The sequence below is a fragment of the Lissotriton helveticus genome, chromosome 9, assembly GCF_964261635.1.
Source record: "Lissotriton helveticus chromosome 9, aLisHel1.1, whole genome shotgun sequence".
Lineage (NCBI taxonomy): Eukaryota > Metazoa > Chordata > Amphibia > Caudata > Salamandridae > Lissotriton > Lissotriton helveticus.
The window spans coordinates 461577981-461596023 of record NC_136070.1 but is presented as its reverse complement, the minus strand read 5'-3'; the positions used below and the strand labels follow the sequence as shown (position 1 = coordinate 461596023).

Here is an 18043-nt window from a genome sequence, read left to right as displayed (position 1 = left end):
GCCCCGGGATCAGATCGATTGCACGGTGACCTTTTCAGACAACATCCTGAGATCTGGGGTCATACCTCCTTATTCTCTTTAATGCCATCCTGGGAGGCATGGAGATACCCTATACTTGGCTGGGAGCAGAGATAGTGCCTATCTATAAAAAGGGTTCCCCTCTTCTCCCAGCCAACTATAGGCCGATCAGCCTCATAGATGTCCCCCAAAAACTCTTCTCTCGCCTCCTTTTGGACCACCTCAGCGATTGGATGGAGGTAAATGAAATCCTGAGTCCCCTTCAGGCTGGTTTCAGAAAAAACACGTCCACCATGGACCAGGTATTCCGCCTCATCCTCCTGTACTGGAAAACGGTGAGGATTGAGGGGGGGAGGCTATACATGGTGCTCGTGGATCTGAGGTCAGCCTTTGATCTGGTTCCATGGAAAAAACTCTGGCAGGTCCTCAGGGAGTTGGGTGTTCAGTCCCATCTGTTGCACGCCATAACTAGGCTCCATGATGGCAATTATGCGCAGGTTAGGTGTGGGAGGGACGGAGCCCTGTCATCAAGGTTTCCTGTTCTCAGAGGGGTAAGGCAGGGTTGTGTCCTGGCGCCAACCCTGTTTTGCCTCTTTGTTAACAGCGTCATATCTCACCTTGCTGACGTTAAAGACAACGACGCTCCTTTTTTGGCTGGCAGGAGGGTGCCAGCCGTTATGTTTGCTGACGACACCCTCCTGCTTTCCAAAACCCCCATGGGGATCCAAAGGTTTCTAGATGGATTTGATCTTTTCTGTAGACAACATGGTCTAGAGATCAATACAGAGAAGACCAAGTTCATGATCTTCAGTCCATCTACAAAAACCAGCCCCAATCCCACCCTGGGTTCAGTCAGTCAAGAAAGGGTTACAACTTTCCAATACCGGGGGGTAACACTACACGAGAACCTATCCTGGGAACCCCAAATTGTAAGATCTCGGCTCAAGCTGTCTCAACTCTCTGGTGCAATTTTGAAGGTTGTAAATTCCTCAACCTTCAAACCAATAAGTCCAGCACTCGAATTGTACAAATTGCAGGCCAAAGCGGCCGCATCGTATGACAGTGAGTTATGGGGGCATAGAGCTGGTTCGGTTCTTGCCAGCGTCTAAAACAACTTCCTTAGACGCCTTCTGGCCCACCCCCGGAGTACACCTTTGCTTCCCCTGAGACTGGACATGGGTTTACCATCCATCACTGCTGAGCTGGAGTCTAAGCCAATAAGATTCTTGCATAGGCCCTGGTCTACCAGTGAGCTTGCCCACTATAGGAGTGATCTTGTCCATGTAATGGACCTGAACCAATGTGACCAAATTCCCTGGCTGACCTTTATAAAAAAAGAACTGTACCGGTTAAAATTACCTGAATTATGGGAGGCTCCTGAATCGGGATGTCAAAGGCTTTCCCGCAAACGTTTGGTTCAGATCCATAAGGAGAAAAGCTTGGATCTCCTACTGACCTCAACTAAACACGGCACCCTAACCGAACAATTCCTACAATCCAAAAATTCATATGAATTCGAAGGTTTTATGGATATCATTTATCCCATTTTAGCCAGGAAGCTGTTTATCCAGTGGAGGCTTGGCACTTTGCCAATTAAAACCTTCACTTGTAATTGGCTTCACGTCGATGACAAAATTTGCCCAGGGTGTAATTCCCATGATGAAGATGAAACACATTTTCTCTTTTTTTGTCCTGCATACCAGAGACCTAGGAAACATTGGTTGGTCCCCCTATGCAGGAATCTGGGATTTAGGAGCCACATGCACGCGTACAGAGTATTAAGAACTAGTACCTTGCCCCACATAGTTTTCGCAGTGGCGAAATTTATTCTTGCTATGTGGCAGATCAGGAAAAAACTGTTAAACGCACAACTGTCGTAAACATTGAAAATGTTTCCATACCACGGACTGTGCTTTTGGATTACGCTATGAATTGTGTTCCCTAATTATGAACTGGTTTCTATCCCCACCATGTTGAACATCCTGGCAATCAATTTTTTTATGATGTGTTTTTACAATCGTATTTTTCGTTTTAAATGTTTAAATGTACTTGTAATGTATCTTTTATGGTCTAGATGACCGAAATAAAGATTTTTTGGATTGGATTGGATTCAGTATCTAGTGAAAATCCAACCAAGGAGAACACATTCAGCATTTGCAATGTGTTACTTACAATTCTGATTTTCTTACCAGGCTTCCCAGAAGACTTGTGGGGTATCAATATTACCTGGAAACAAACAAGAGAATCTCTACTTGCCAGACTGCATGCCAGTTGCAACAATTGTGCGAGATCTCTTGTGCTTCGTACTTACCATGTGGCCAATGTGCATTCCCCTGGGGATTAGCAAAACATCATTACCCATTCTGAGATTAACCCACATCAACTCAGTCAGAGTAGCTCACAACCTCAGCGGATCTGACCAACCCAATGGATCAGCGTTTAGTCACTGTGGCCTCACAAGCCTAACTGCATTCTTCATCATTCATTCTCCATGTTGTCCTGAGCAATACCAGAAAGAATATCCTGACACTCACCTCAGAGCTTGATGTTTGGAGTGTGTGATCAGCATATTGTGGAGAAGAATTGTGTGGGCCACTGATTTCTTTCCTGTTCTAGGGAAGTGATAAGGCCACTAAATAACTGCTGCAGTTAGTACTAGTTAGTACTAGTTAGCTTCTCTGCCTTACAAATAAAAACTATTTTTCCACCATCTTAAGAAACAACCATCAAACAAAGAAGAATGGAAAGGGGCGACCGCTCGGTCCCCCCGAACGTATGGATGGGTGCCCGAGCCTCCCGGGAAACCATTTTGGGCGGGGTGGGCGTTGCCCGGCTGGTATGCCCAAAGCGGCGTGGCCGGGGCGCGCCTTCCCCCGCCCGAGAGGGGTTGTCCTAGACACCTCGATGGAAGACCACGCCCAGTAGGCGTACCGGGGACGGGTACATGCCCTCCCGCAGAAGGATAAAGGAGCGGGACTCCAGAAGATCGTCCTCTTGTTCCTCGGATCGGAAGGCTGCACCCACTCGTTGCTCGTGAGCCCTCGACGGAACAAGCAGCAATTTTGAACGTGGTAATCCTGTTTTTTCTCTTTCAGTTTCGACACAAATTTCAGGACCTCGTGGATCGACCAAAGGCGGAGGACTCGAAACCATGCCTAGCAAGCAAGCAGGAAAGGGTTCCGAGACGAAGATGTTACGCCTATTGTCGAACCGGATGGCTTGTATGGACCGAAAGCTCGGTCAAGTCCAATCGCTCGGTAGAGGTTTGGCGGAGGTGAAGAAGCAATTGGCCGCACTGAACGACCCAGGTCAGCCGAAAAAGGTAATAGGCCCGGCCTTGCCGGGAGTTGCCCCCAAGGTTGGGGGGAAGAGGGTCAAAGAGAGGGCGGTTTCGGGGGGGTCCCAGTTACAGAGGTACCTCTTTTCCCCCCCCCGTACCAGTGGATAACCCGGTTCAGACCCCTGATGTAGGCCAGCCGATCCCGGTTGTGATCACCTCTGTCGAGGACGATGAAATTCCCCCAGAATTGGCCGCACAATTGACGGCATGGCTCAAAACAAAGGTGGGGGGCACAGCGAGCCCGGGGGATCCGGCTGAAGAAGCCAGAGTGTTAATGAGGCAGTTGCGGCAAGCGAGAGATGGCGCGAAGGTGAGTGTTCCTCTTGTTCCCCCACAGGTGGCGCCGGGAGTACCAGCAGCTGGTCAAGAGAAGACGGCGGCAACAACAGCCGATCCGGGTAAGCTCGCATTGCCGATGGTGGGGGAGGGCTCGATACCCTCGAGGCGGGAAAAGGTTGCACAGCACATTCCCTTGGCCACAAAAGAGTTAATATGGGGAGACAAGCATGTCAACATGTTTTCATTGTTAACGGACCATCGTGAGATGGAGTATGCTAAAACTCAGAAAGATTTGTGGCACCCTAGTGTTTGGCGCGCCAAGATGGCCGAGTTCAGGGTGGAAGAGACAGTGACGAACTGGGTTAAGGCCTTCTCTATATTTACCGCAGTTATGGGGGAACGTAAACCTGAGGTTATGACTGAGTTGGTTTGCTATCAGAATCGCATTATGGATTTTTATTCAATGTATGAGGGGGAAGAATGGAAAGGCTATGACATGAAGTTCCGTAAAGCAAAAGAATATGATGCTTCTTTGTCTTGGGATTGTTTGGACTCGGTGTCATGGCACAAACAGCTCCTGCCAGGGGCGACAGGTACGTCCTCGCCAGGCGGGAGCGGGTCCGGAGGGGTCCGCCAAAAGCCCGGGGTGCCCTTTCGAGCAGGCACAGGTGGGGGCTATCAGCCCAGAGTTGGCGGGAATGGTGGTAAAGGAGGGGTCTGTTGGGGCTTCAATCGAGGCAATTGTAACAGACCGCAGGGGGCATGCAAGTTTAAGCATGTGTGTGCCGGCTGTGGGAATTCCTCACACCCGGAGAGTGCATGTAGATCAAAAAATGGCGGGATGGGAGGAAAAGGTGCCCCTAAGCAGGAGTGAGGTGGACCTTTGTGACCGATTGCCTACACCCGTTGATCTCATGGTTATGATTCCGTGGTTAAACAAATATCCTGATCATGTCTCCGCTGGGGTGTTGAGGAAGGGATTCTTACATGGCTTCCACATCCCGGCGGGGGAGGTTCGGGGGAACTCCTTTTGTAAAAACCAAGTATCGATACGGCACAACCCAGGTGTGGCAGAAAAGAAAATAGCAAAAGAGGTTGGGATGGGGCGAGTGGCTGGCCCCTTTTCTTGCCCGCCGGTGGCTGAGTTCATCTGTTCCCCTTTAGGGGTTGTCCCGAAGAAGGATCCGGGGGAGTTTAGACTCATACATAACCTTTCTGCTCCTAGGGGTTCATCGGTAAATGATGCCATTGACCCAGAAGTTTGTTCAGTAAGATACGCATCGTTCGACGATGCCGTGGCCATGTTGAACCACCTAGGCCCTGGGGCGCTGATGGCGAAATGTGATATCGAATCAGCGTTCCGGTTGCTTCCGGAGCACCCGCAGGATCAGCGCCTGCTAGGTTTTGCATTTCAGGGAAGTTATTACATGGATAAATGCATGCCCATGGGCTGTTCCATTTCATGTGCATATTTTGAGATGTTTAGCTGTTTTTTGGAATGGGCATTTACCGAGGCTACAGGACATAGACATGTTATGCATTATCTGGATGACTTTTTGTTCTTGGGGACAGCCGGGGATACGATGTGCGCACAGGCGCTGTATGATTTCTGCATCCTCATGAATGAATTTGGTGTCCCGTTGGCACCGGGTAAGACGGTCGGACCATCTACTTCACTGGAGTTTCTGGGAATTTAGCTCGATTCTGTGGAGGGGTGTTTCCGACTACCAGTTGAAAAAGTGATCAAGTTCCAGGCTTCCTTGATGCAATGCCTCGGGGGGGAGAAAGTGACCCTGCTCCAGTTACAACAAACAGTGGGTCAGCTTAATTTTGCCTTAAGAGTGATTCCTATGGCCCGCCCGTTTTCGCGCTCTATCGCGCAAGCTATGGGTGGTCTTAAAGAGGCTCACCACCGTACGAGACTGTCTGGAGAGGTTCGCCAGGATATGCGTATTTGGTTGGCATTTCTGGCGGACTTCAACGGCCGAGTCGTCTGGACCTCCCCGCCAGAGTCTTCAAAGGAATTAGGTCTATGGACCGACTCGGCAGGGAGCGTGGGTTTTGGCGCCATCTTAGGTGATCAATGGTCGTCACAAACATGGCCGACATGGTGGCACTCCAACGGTCTCACAGATAACATTGGGTTCCTGGAGTTATTCCCAATTTGGGTTGCTCTGATGACATGGGCTGACGACTTCAGGGGTCGCTCAGTGGTGTTTTGGTCCGACAATATGACGGTTGTTGATTGCATTAACCAACAGGCAGCACGCTGCAAAATGATCCTGAGGTTGTTGAAAGAGATTGTGCTGCTGTGCATGAGACTGGATGTACTGTTCAGGGCAAGACATGTGCCAGGTGTACTGAACCATGCGGCTGATGCACTCTCTCGTTCACATATGCAGGCATTGAGGGGTTATCTGCCCACAGCAGACCCGGAGGCAGCTCCATTCCCAGAAGCAATGTGGTTAATCTGTGCCTCGGATTACAAGACCTCGTGGCAGCGAGTCTAGCCCCCAGGACAAGGAAAGCATACGAAGGAGCGTTTCGTTCCTATTGCACATATTTGGGTCCTGCAGGGAGTCGGAATTGGGGGCAGGAGGAATCCGTCCTGGGGTACCTGGTAGCACTACACAGGGAGGGCCGATCAGTGGCAACGGCCGGTAGGCATAGGGCGGCCATTTCCTTCATGGCCCAGGTACACGGCATAAAAGACCCTACAGGCTCTTTTTTGGTGAAGAAAGCCCTTCGCGGCTGGCAGCGCCTTGAGGGTCGCAAGAAAGATACAAGGCACCCGATTGGCTTAGACAGACTGTCTCGGCTTTTAGCAAAGCTGGATGAGACGTGTTCCTCCCATTACGAAACAGTTCTGTTCCGGGCAGCGTTCACGTTGGCATTCCATGGGGCCATGAGGGTGAGCGAGCTGGTCGCAAGGAACAAGAGAGATATGGAGGGAGGTTTGTGCAGGGATCACATCCAGATAAGGGGTGATTCGATGGTAATAATGATAGCCAGGTCCAAAACTGACCAGGGGGCTATGGGAGATAATGTGGTCGTACAGCGCAAGCGTGGGTCCCCCGTCTGCCCGTTGAAATGTGTGGAAGACTATTTGGCGCTAAGAGCGGCCGCTTGGGGGGGGGAGCTTGCTACGACACAAGGATGGCACCCCACTGACGAGATTTCAGTTTCAGAGGGTGCTGGCACTGGCAATCGCTGACGCGGGCATGGACCCGCGCGATTTTGGGACCCACTCCTTTAGGATAGGGGCTGCTACTGAGGCTACAGCCAGGGGTCAGAGTGCTGAGGAAGTGAAACGATTGGGCCGTTGGTCCTCGAATTGCTTCAAGAGGTATGTGCGCTTGCACATGTTGTAAGTGATCAATTGACATGCACTCACGTTTTCTGTCTTGTTTACTTTGCAGTTTCGCGGGCCTGCCATGCAGGGCGGAATCGGAGGTCGACCCTGCATCGAGAGACCAGCGGTCAGAGATCACCGACTGGGGAGAGTATGGCATGGGTCGTGGGCCACTCATACGTGAGGCGCGCCGGTGACGTATTCAAGGAAGGTGACGCGATTCACGCACCTGGGGAATACGGGTTCAGAGTGGCTTTCCACGGGAAAGGAGGGCTCGTTTTTGACAAATTTGAGTCATTTTTCGAGGGACTTTTAGGGCGGCATAGGTCACCGCCATCTGTAGTCATAGTACACCTGGGAGGCAACGATTTGGTGACACTGGGTAGACGAGTGTCACTTGAACGAATCTTGTCGGCTGTTAGCTGGTTGGCTAAAAGAGTCCCGAGGTGCACGATTGCCTGGTCCCACATGATTCCTAGAAGGAGGTGGCAGGGGGGCCTTTCGGTGTCAGCTCTGAACCATTCAGTTAAACGGGTCAATAATAAGATTGGTAGATTGTTCCGTTCCGCACAGTTGCATGTCATTCCACATGGGTGTATCCGGGGTGACCAAATGTATCTGAACGATGGGGTTCACCTGTCCAGGGAGGGGAATGATTTACTCATAGGAGACTGGGTTGCATGGTTGAGAGGTTTTTGGAGGAAGCATGACCTATAGGAGGAGTTGGGGGGGACCGGATGGTCGGTCAACCATCCGGTCTGTGGCGGTAAGGTCATGATCGGTGAGCAGTAATTGAAAGGTCCCTAGAGTGGGGCGCCACCCACAATGGATGGGAGCGCCCGGGGGAAGACGGCCATTGGCCCCTTCCACGGGGAGGCGGCACCCACTAAGGATGGTGCGCCTAGGGGGAGATGGCCATGGGCCCCTCCCAGGGGGGGAGGCGGTTATATGCCCCTCCTTACTAATTTCCCGGGGGCCGGATATCCGCGACGGCGGATAGAGAGTGTGGGGTTGGGGGAGAGTCCACGCTGTCCTTCCTACAGAGACCTCATACGGGAACTCGGACGACCCTTAAGATGGAGGCGAGTAGAAAGGGGGCCCCCACCACGACAAGGGAAGTTACAGTTGGCAATGAGGGTACAGCCCTCTGCGCATGCGCCGCTCACACAGTGACGGTGGGAGTTTGGTAGTAGGGATCTGACACCGGTTAAGACCTTGCCGTTGGCCCTTAATGCTAGGATGCACAATTTGAATTAGAGTGTATGCATTTTCAGGATATCGAAATGTGATAAATGACAAATTGTACATAATGCATAATGATGAAACTTTTATTTAATGTTTTACATTTTGTTTCATATTTTAATAAATACGGCGGGGAGGGTGACTCCCTCCCGTCTTCCAAAAGTTCAACTATTGTCCGACTTCCCATCCTTGGGGATATGTGTTGGGAGGGGGTGGCGGCATCCCGGCCATATGACTTCCATACATGAGCAAGAGTCAGAAAAGCAACCTGCAGAAACCATGAAAAGTCTCCAGACATCAGTTCCTCATTTAATTTCCGCCCCAAACCCAACTGCTCATCCGTCACTTCAATTGTTTGCTCTCTTGTTTCCTCAGGTACCCCACAATACTCCATACTCTAGTACCACAGACCAACCCCAATGCCCATTAGCACAATTCAAGCCTAATCCCCGCGGAATGAGTCCTTCGTGAGATGGAGCATCCAATAACCACCTCCTACATCCACATGCACCTCCATGGACTTCAGTCCTCCCTGACACATTTACTGAGAAAAACGTCAGTCCTATTTCAGATTGTTAGTCAGGTATGCACATTATCTAGATTAAGTGGTGGCTTACATCCATGTTTCAACATAACCCACAATCAGTCTCTGAATAATAATTCATGGAGGAAGGATCAATTGTGATCGCCATCGCCATCTCAATAAAACACAGCCCTCTCTAAAGGGCGCAAAACTATCTGGTCTTGTGGCAAGCTATAATCTCCACAAATTGATTTGAATCACTTACATCAATGCACTGGGCTGAGCAATGCCGATCGTCCTGGTAACCATACTCTTAAATGTAGTATTATGAGCTGGAATATTGCGGGTCTAAGGTCGAAAAGAGATGACCCCAATTGGTTATCCTATATAAAAAACTATGATATAATTGCCCTCCAGGAGACCTGGGAGAGGGAGGAAAATGTTTGGTTGGACGGTTTTAGTTCATATTTTGTGCCTACGCACCCAGCCTCGGCAGGCAGAGCAAAAGGGGGCCTGCTGTTTCTCCTCTCTTTGGACCTAAGTGGCTCTGTAAAAAGGCTTGAGATTGACTCCCCACATTGTTTGATACTGGAGCTTAGTAAGCACAATCGTCCAAAGTTCTTATTAGTGAATATTTATAATTCGGGGGAGTGCGATTATGTAAATCAGCATTTAAGTACCCTGATTCATTTTCTTATGGCTTATAAGTCCAAGCAATCCACTTTTCCCTATTATGTCCTATTAATGGGCGATTTTAATACACATTTATGTGATTTACATTGTTCAATTGACGATCCATATGGCTTTAATTATGCCACGGTTCTGCATTTTGAGCACACTAGGCGGGGCGAGAGCCTTGAGTCTCTTAACTGATGCTGATCTATTTGAACCTAGCTTTGTTAACTCTGAGGATCGGTGTCCCACATTTAAGGGAAGTAACTATTATAGATTTTATTTTCATATCCCCTACGTTATTAAACAAAGTTAACTTTTATAAAGCTCGGGAATCCCCTTTGAGTGACCATAACCCGGTTGTTAAAATTTTGGATATTAGTTGTGGCATTCTGGGCAAGGGTGTTAGGAACCAGGCCCCAATTAAGGTATTACCCTGTGATCAGGGGAGGAGGCTTATATGGGCCAATATAACCCCTGACACATTCCTTAAGGGCCTGTGGGAGAATTGCTCAGATGGCATTTCCATCTGTATTGACCCTCTAAGTACTAAGGATGCGGTACTCAGAGCTTTTGAAGGCATCTGTAGCTAGATAAGCCTTGACCTAACTACTAAAACCAAAATGAGACCTAAATGTGGCCCAAAGTGGTTCGATGAGAAATGCTCACATGCCCATCGCGCACTTTCCCTTGCCTTAAAAAAACAACCCCGGGATAGGGATTCGATAGTTAGGTGGAGGAAGGAGTATAAGCTAGTCCTTCACAGGCGGACAAACGAGATAAAGGAAGAGGCTTGGAACTCTTTATTGTCTGTGGAGGTATTAAGGGATAGCTCTAGGTTCTGGACCATCATCAGCACTCCCTTTATTTCGGGGGAGGATACAGAAACTCAGGATTGTAATATCACAGGAGCTCAGTGACTTTCTCATTTCGAGGGCGATTTATGAACTCAGGGGGCCTATGGACTGCATCTCATGGTCCTCCCTAAATCAGGCCAGTACCCCGGTTGAGTTTAACGAGGGGGAAATTGAGAAAGCGATAAGAGATACTGCTAGTAATAAAGCACCAGGCCCAGACGGGGTTCCCGAAGATATCTTTAAAAGTAACCCTCAATTCTGGGCTAAAATCCTTGCTAATGTCTTCTGTACTGTGGGTACAGTAGGCTTCCCAGCCTCCTGGTCCTAATCTATTATAATTCCTATTTTTTCAAAGGGGCAGCAAGGAGACCCCGGATGTTATAGGCAGATATCCCTCATTGATTCCTCTGTGAAAATCCTGGGAAAGGTTATTTTATCTAAAATCACAGACTAGGTAAATGAAAGGGGTATTCTGTCTAACTTGCAATATGGATTTAGGTGTTGGAGGAGTACTATTGATCAGTGCTTGAATTTGCATCTATTATTCGGCAAATACACCATGGCCAAGAAGGGTTGTCTAACAATGGCTTTTATGGACCTTTCCGGTGCGTTTGATCTGGTCAATAGATCAAAGCTCTGGAATATTTTAATGGAAAGCGACTTGACCCCTGTTTAGTTTATTTTTTAGCTAACCTTCACCAAGACCTCACAGCCTCTGTGACGTTATCCCAGGCTGGCGACTGTACCAAATCTTTTAACTTGGGCAGGGGCATCCGGCAGAGATGTATCTTGGCACCCCTGCTTTTTACTCTTTATGTGAACGATCTGGACAAATCGCTCGTTGAGGCTGCATTGGATATTCCGCGTGTGGAGAGTGTCCCATCCCTGTTCTCCTCTATGCAGACGATGCGCTTCGTTTAGCCCGTACGGCAGTGGGTCTACAGCGGCTTTTAGATGCTTTTGGGGCGTTCATGAAATCACTGGATCAGATTGTGAATAATGGAAAGTCACACACTAGGACAGTAGGTCATAGACCTAGAAAGACATGTTATTGTAATGGTGTGGAGGTTTCTTCTGTGTTCCTTCACTTATTTGAGAGTCATTTTTGACGACAGGTCATCCTGGGTTCAACAACAAAGTCAAAAAGAATGATGTCACTCGAGCTTCCTCATCCCTCTTAGGATTTGCACGGTGTCTGGGTGCCAGGCCCATAGAGGCTATCCTTGAGGTTTATAAGGCCAAGTGCTTGGCTATTGTGGCCTATGGATCCTCTATATGGGGCTATAAAGATCAGGCCGGCATACAGATAGCTGAAAAAAAAAATTAAGAAGTCTTTTGTCCGTCCCTCAGTCAACTTTTGCTTTGCTGGCTCAAAACCTGGTTGAATCCTGAATTAACCTTGAACCACCTGATTTTGCAAGACTGTACAGCGCTGGCTGGATATGTCTGTAAAAATCAAATGGTTGGCGTACGTTAAAAGTATGTTTTTTAAATTAGGACGACCAGAGCTCTATGAGGAACCTGATAAGATTCGGAAGGAGGACGCATTTTGGGTAAAACTGAATTTTAAGAACCTCTTGTCTGTGGGGCGAGAAGAACAGGAGTTATGCAAACCCTTAGTTAGGGCCCATTATTTGTTAAAAACATCTAGTAACATTGAACCTTATCTGTTAATTGTTAAAAAGTCGTACCACCAATGGCTCCTAACTAGGTTGCATTTTAATTTGATTCATTTAACATCGGGGGAGTTTCAAGGATGGTGTAATCCTGAAGATGCTGAACCTTGCAATGTGATAATTTCTCGCCCCAGGACATGCTACATTTTATGATGTTTTGTGACTTTTTTTCCCCCATATTCGCATGAGATTTTTGTTACCTATCCTGCGAGGAAGGGATTTCACCCAGGTTAGACCAGCGCTAGTTTTTCTTCAATCTTTTTGTAACCCTGGTGATATTTCTAATATTGCATCCTTTCTGGTAGCAGCAGTGAGGATTAAGAATAAGAGAACTTTGAGGACGTTACCATCTTAAGTTGCTGCTTGTGGTCCTCTGCTAGTCTCAGGTCAAGGGGTCGGAATGGGAAATGGTTTTATAATGATTTGAAATATTGCCTATGTATTTTAACTGTTATGCCTAAAGATTTGTAATATTGTTGTCTGTGTTCCGTTTTTGTCCTTTTATGATTTTAAGTAATCGAATAAAGTGGATTGACTGACTGAGTGTTAAAGCCCCAGCTATCCAAGTCATCCATAACACCAGAGCTCTCTGAACCTTCTCTTTACCTCAGATGAAGAATCCAGACAACCTCATTTGAAATTCTATCAACCAATAATCTCAGGACAATGGCCACGCATGTTGTACAACTGCAGCTTGTCAGTCAAGCAATGCATGGAAATCTGACATCATCTTGAACTTTGACTATGATGCCCTAGTTTTAAAAGAAACAAGGCTCGAGGATTCTTCAAACAATGTTGCAGACCTCTTACCACAATACGCCATTTCACGATACAACCAAGAAGAGAACTGTTTGAGTGTAACAGTAATCCACAAGTGCGTGTTAACCTTAAGAAAAACACACTCCTCAATTCCCATCCTTCCAATACATATCCATGTAAATCTCATCTCAGAAGGTACACATGCTACTTGTAATCTACCAACCAAACTTCTGAAAAGGAGGCAAGCATCTTGCTTGGTGATTGCAAACTGCACTGAAGAAACCCATTGAACAGTTCCATAAGTGTGGTCTGTTCTTTCCTCAGACAATGACCATATACAATGCAAATAGGCCCACTCACTCTAAAGATGCCACCCTTGATCTAATCACAAAGCTTACAAAACTCATTGTCACAGACCCCATTCCAGTTAATTGGTTAGAACATAGTCAGATTTCATTTACTCATGTTGTTCCCCCACAACAAAACCCTGTGGCAACAAATAAAATGAGAATGTGGTTCCACAAAACCAAAAAACAGACATCACAACTTTCTTGAACAGGGCAAGGTTTGACCTTCCCCCAACCAGTCCTCTGAAAGACTTTCCCCCAGATTCATCAAAGTTATGTTTTGCGAGTCCTTAATAGCGAATTTTAAGGATTCGCTATTAAAGACTCGCAAAACGGGATGCATGTAGGAATCGCAATGTTATTTGCGATTCCTACTGATTCCTTATTTGCTAATCGCAAATAAGGAATGGCTTATGAATGGGGAGTCATTCCTTATTTGCGATTAGCAATTAGCGAATTGCAAATGTGCCACAATGTCAAGGGTGCCAGGGTGTCCAAAGGACACCCTGTTGCACCCCTGAAATGGCAATGTTCACTGGTGTTGCGCACACACATGTCCCAAGGACATGTGTGTGCGTAATATACAACTGAGAAAAATGCACTAAAGTGCATATTTCTAAGTTTTTGCTATTTACCACGTAGTTTGACTTCGCGGTAAATAGCGGCCCCAGATTGCGAATTCGCAATCTTAGAATGGTTCATGCATTGCATTTAAGGAATCGCATATTGCGATTCCTTAAATGCAATCGCAATTTGAGAACTTGCAATTATTTGCGAATTCTTAAATTGTGAGTGCATGAACCCTTGATGCACCTCAAATGCCATTTTTGCGGGCGCAAACGGCAGAATGTTGCGATTCACACCATTTGCGTTTGCAAAAATGCTTGATGCATCTACCTGTTTGTTTCTGCTACTGAGGAATAAAACAAATGCACGATGAATCAAATTGAAGACTTTGCTACTCTGAATAGCAAAAGCAGACTGAAAACTTCTCCCCTGGTTCACTAAAGCTTTGTACAGAAAAGTTAAATGTGATTACTTTGCTTTCCTCTCTTTAAGAAAATACAATTCCGATAAGTTTTCTGGACCACTTGAGTGAACTCTTCTCTCATGCAAGGCATTTTGCATCCTGCCAGAAAACAGGACAAATCTCTCCCTTTCCGAACAAAGCACAGCAGATGCAAAAGTTTGGTTCAATGAGGAAATGTATCTGATATAACTTTAGTAAACAATGGTTATGGCTTCTATACACTCAGTTAGTTTGATACAAATGCATGATCTTCTTGTCCAATGGCATAAATCCAGTGTCAGGCTTAATAGCAGTGACAACATTTACATTAATCTTTAAAGATGACTTGGCTGTTTAGGTACGGATTAAAATAACCTAAAATATATCTGCAACTTTAAATATAACTATTACTCAATGGGGGTGGTGACATGAATTTCCTCGAATGCCTATCGGAAAGTAAACTAAGACCGGGCAATGTGCATCATTATTTCAGATTTCTATATGGTTACACTGTATTTTCTGACAATGTCCACTGTGTGACATCAAAAACGTGATCGAACAATAGACTGAGCTAGTGGTGTCATCCGTTCAAAAGACAGGAGATTCCGCGAGGAAGATGTTCAGGTGCAATATACATAAAACCTATAATTCTTGCAATAATATCATGTGTTACTTGTGGAAAAAATACAATGTTGCACACCACCCTCAAACCACAGACAGGCCCAAGCAGCATGGGTTATCTCGGTGATAGGACAGTCCCAGTGCAGGGGTGGCATATAATGCTATAATACATTATAACACAATCAGGGAGCACGTTAGGAGCATTGAAAGGGAGAGGAATGTGGGTGTTTATGTGTACGCTCAAACAAAGCGTAGCCACCTTTACAAACAGGTGTGTAACGTAAAATGATGGGGCCCTCATGCAGAATATGAAGAGTGGCACCTTAGTCATTGTCATGAGTGATGCAATATGTGAGGCCATAAGCAGTGCATTGCGAGGGTGCGAGTTATAGTTAGCTCAGCTAACTATAGCTGCTGAATTTCTCTGATTTTGTACGAGTGAAATGTCAGCCCAACTATAACGCACCTGTAAAACCAGGGTTCTCCCAAGTCGGTCCTGGAGGGCCGGATCCATGCCAGATTTTTTGCATATCACAATTTAGAGAAATGTAGTTATCTAATGTAGTTATCTTAAAAATCTGGCATGGATCCGGCCCTCCAGGACCGACTTTGGAGAACCCTGCTGTAAACGTTGGTCTTTTCAGTATATTTCTACGGTGTTTTTTTTTATTCTATTTCCCCATCTATAACATTCCTGTAACCTTGTTTTTTTCCAGTGAACATATATACATACAAACATGTGTACACACACACTAATGAAGTCTCAAACATCAAAGAGATATTTTGTGTGTGAATGGAAAGAATGTGTAATTCATAGTGAATTTAGGAACGGTCTGTAATGAGCTAACCCATTACCTCAAACTGTAGTAGATTGAAGAAAAATGTCAATCACTCAATGACAGACCAAAGGATGAAGAGGGTTGACTGAAACCCCATGCAATTGTTTTAAAAGGTCCAACAGCGGCAAGAGTGAACTAAACTGTTGGGCAAGGGGCACTCTAGATGCATTGATCACGACCAGTGCAAAGGATATTTGAGGATGTCTTTGAGGCTGGTAAACAGGTTGACCAAAGCACACCACATTGTTCCATCACCAAAAGCAGCAGCAGTCTGGAGTTAAAGGCTATAGACTGCAGTTTCTCTGCAGCACTATTAAAGAGTTAAAACTGAATAAGTGGTAGGTTGTGAAGACAGCAATATAAATGCCCAATCTAACAAGAACATGCACCCTTCTCGGCGCAGGTGCTCACCAGCTCCGCCAACTGTCGTCAAGCCAGGAAACAGCAATGGACAACTCCATACTGCACCATTCTCAAATGTAGATAGAAGAGGCTAATCTGTCTACATCCTCAGACCGATTAACACAGAAGCCAGACACCTCCAAACTAGAATTCCATTTACAAGCACCATGGTGTCTGGGAGTTTTAATCAAGGGCTGAGTTAAATGGACTACAAATATATCCGAAAATAAACATTTACAAAAGAAAAAAACAAGCATTGGAAAGACGGAGACCCTACGAAAGGACGTCATTGCAAACCTTTACTTTAAGAGAAATAAAAATGCTTTACATTTTGTTCCACTGAAAATGCTCTCCTGTACATATCGCTTATTCATGCTCAAAACTTCCAGGAATAGCTCGTTCATGCATACGTTCACCCACTTAAAGTTTCTTTTTTGTATTCTAGGACTTGTGAAACAACTCAGATGTGTAAAGCGTGGCTACTCACCCTCAAGGGTATCCAAGCGCTAGGATCTTGCTGGTATCAGTAAGAAAAACCAGGTCTAGAGCCCCTTTCTAGATTCCGGGAGAGAGGATGATGTTTGGTGGTGAAGGGGAAGTTTGTTCCAGGACTTGGCAGAGAGGTAGGAGAAGGAAAGTCCTCCGCTGTAACTCCAGTAAACGCAGAGAATATGGTTTCTAGGTTTGTTAGTTCCTACAAGTTCCAGAACACACACAAAAATACTAGGATAGGACAAGCTAATCAGGACCATTATTAACCTGTGAGCCGTGTCTATAGTCTCTACTGACATGGTTCTACTTTTCTACAATATAGATTATTATGTTTATTATTTTCAATATGTTTACACTCAAGGAGTCTGTTATTTTGCAAGAACTGGCACCCCGTTCACAAGAATTAGCAACCCATTCACATAACTATAATCTTAATACATTGTTGGAAGATAGGAACTCTTTTGCCAATGTATATCAAATAACTGTGACAAATTGTCTACTGAAGAAAGCTGTTGAGGCTTTTTGAGCGAAGGCGACCTTAATGAAAACATCGCATTCGAAGTGACTGAAGCATGCCAATCAGTACAAAAACCCTCCTGTTCAACGTCATTCAAAACAAAGCGCGTTCGCCATTAATCGTGTTGAAAAAGCCTCCCTACTTCGGATCACGAAGTAAAGAATTAGCACAAAATATCACAAACAGTTAGGAGTGACGCATACACATTTCTCAGCCAATTAACCTGGAGAAAATTGCTGGGGGCATCCGTTAGGCCTCTTCCACAATGAAACTGGACAAGTAGCACAAGGATTCTGTTCCAGGTCAGTCGTGAACAATGCAACTAAAATCGGTGCGAAGAAGGTTTGCTTGATTATTATCTGTAAAATTCAGTTTGTTAAATGTTTTTATTGCGTGACACATTTCATGGGAAAAAGGGCTATTTTTGGTCGGTACAACTGAAACAGGGTGTGTTTACTTAGGCACGGTCTAAAGGTTCATTCACACGAGTGGAAATATACTCACAGGTCGTTGTCCAGGTGAACTGTACAAATGACGAAAGTAAAAGGAGGCCCCGCCTTAAATACAATGATCTGGGGTGTGGTGGGAATTGTAGTCCGCTTGGTACGAGAAAAGTAACATACTTGCCAGCATCCAACGGGGGATCGTTGATGGAATTTAGGCACGGGAAACGCTTAAATACAGTGATGATGTCCAAATCTCTGTAAATCTCTATACGGTGGGCTAATAATACATAATGTTTTTCTAAACCACTGGTCAGTGCAGTCGGACGCATGACGTAGGAGTTTGCCTCAGTTAGTCGTGGCTGTGGAACGTGTGTTGCATGCTGGGATTTGCATCCTAATTTTGCCAATGATGCAAACTAGTTTTCAAATCCTTGTATGCAAAGTGCTGCTCGCTAAAACACCAGTGCTGGCTAACAGTGGTCTTGATCACCCGGAGATAGGTGACGACGATCAAAAAATAAAATAAGAAAGTGACCTCAGTAGCATCAGGCCTGTGAGAATCTCAAGTTGTGCTACAGTACTAGCAATAATTGTTGTAAAGTGGAAAACGTGCTTCATACCTAAGGTGACCAGATGACTCCATGTCACTGGG

At 46.1% G+C, this 18043-nt stretch overlaps 1 protein-coding gene across 3 annotated transcripts in view; it reads right to left on the bottom strand.

Annotated features, from left to right (window-relative positions):
* The window catches only part of LOC144782789 (inverted formin-2-like), a 410221-nt gene extending 392639 nt beyond the window's left edge, over nucleotides 1-17582 (bottom strand). For 2 of the 3 annotated variants that reach the window (XM_078662079.1, XM_078662081.1), the window contains exon 1: nucleotides 17450-17582. The gene's annotated coding sequence lies outside the window, so the exon portion shown is untranslated. Of the gene's footprint in view, nucleotides 1-16423; nucleotides 16547-17449 lie in introns of those variants that run through there. The other variant, XM_078662080.1, reaches the window with a different exon arrangement.
* Nucleotides 17583-18043: the final 461 nt, after the last annotated feature.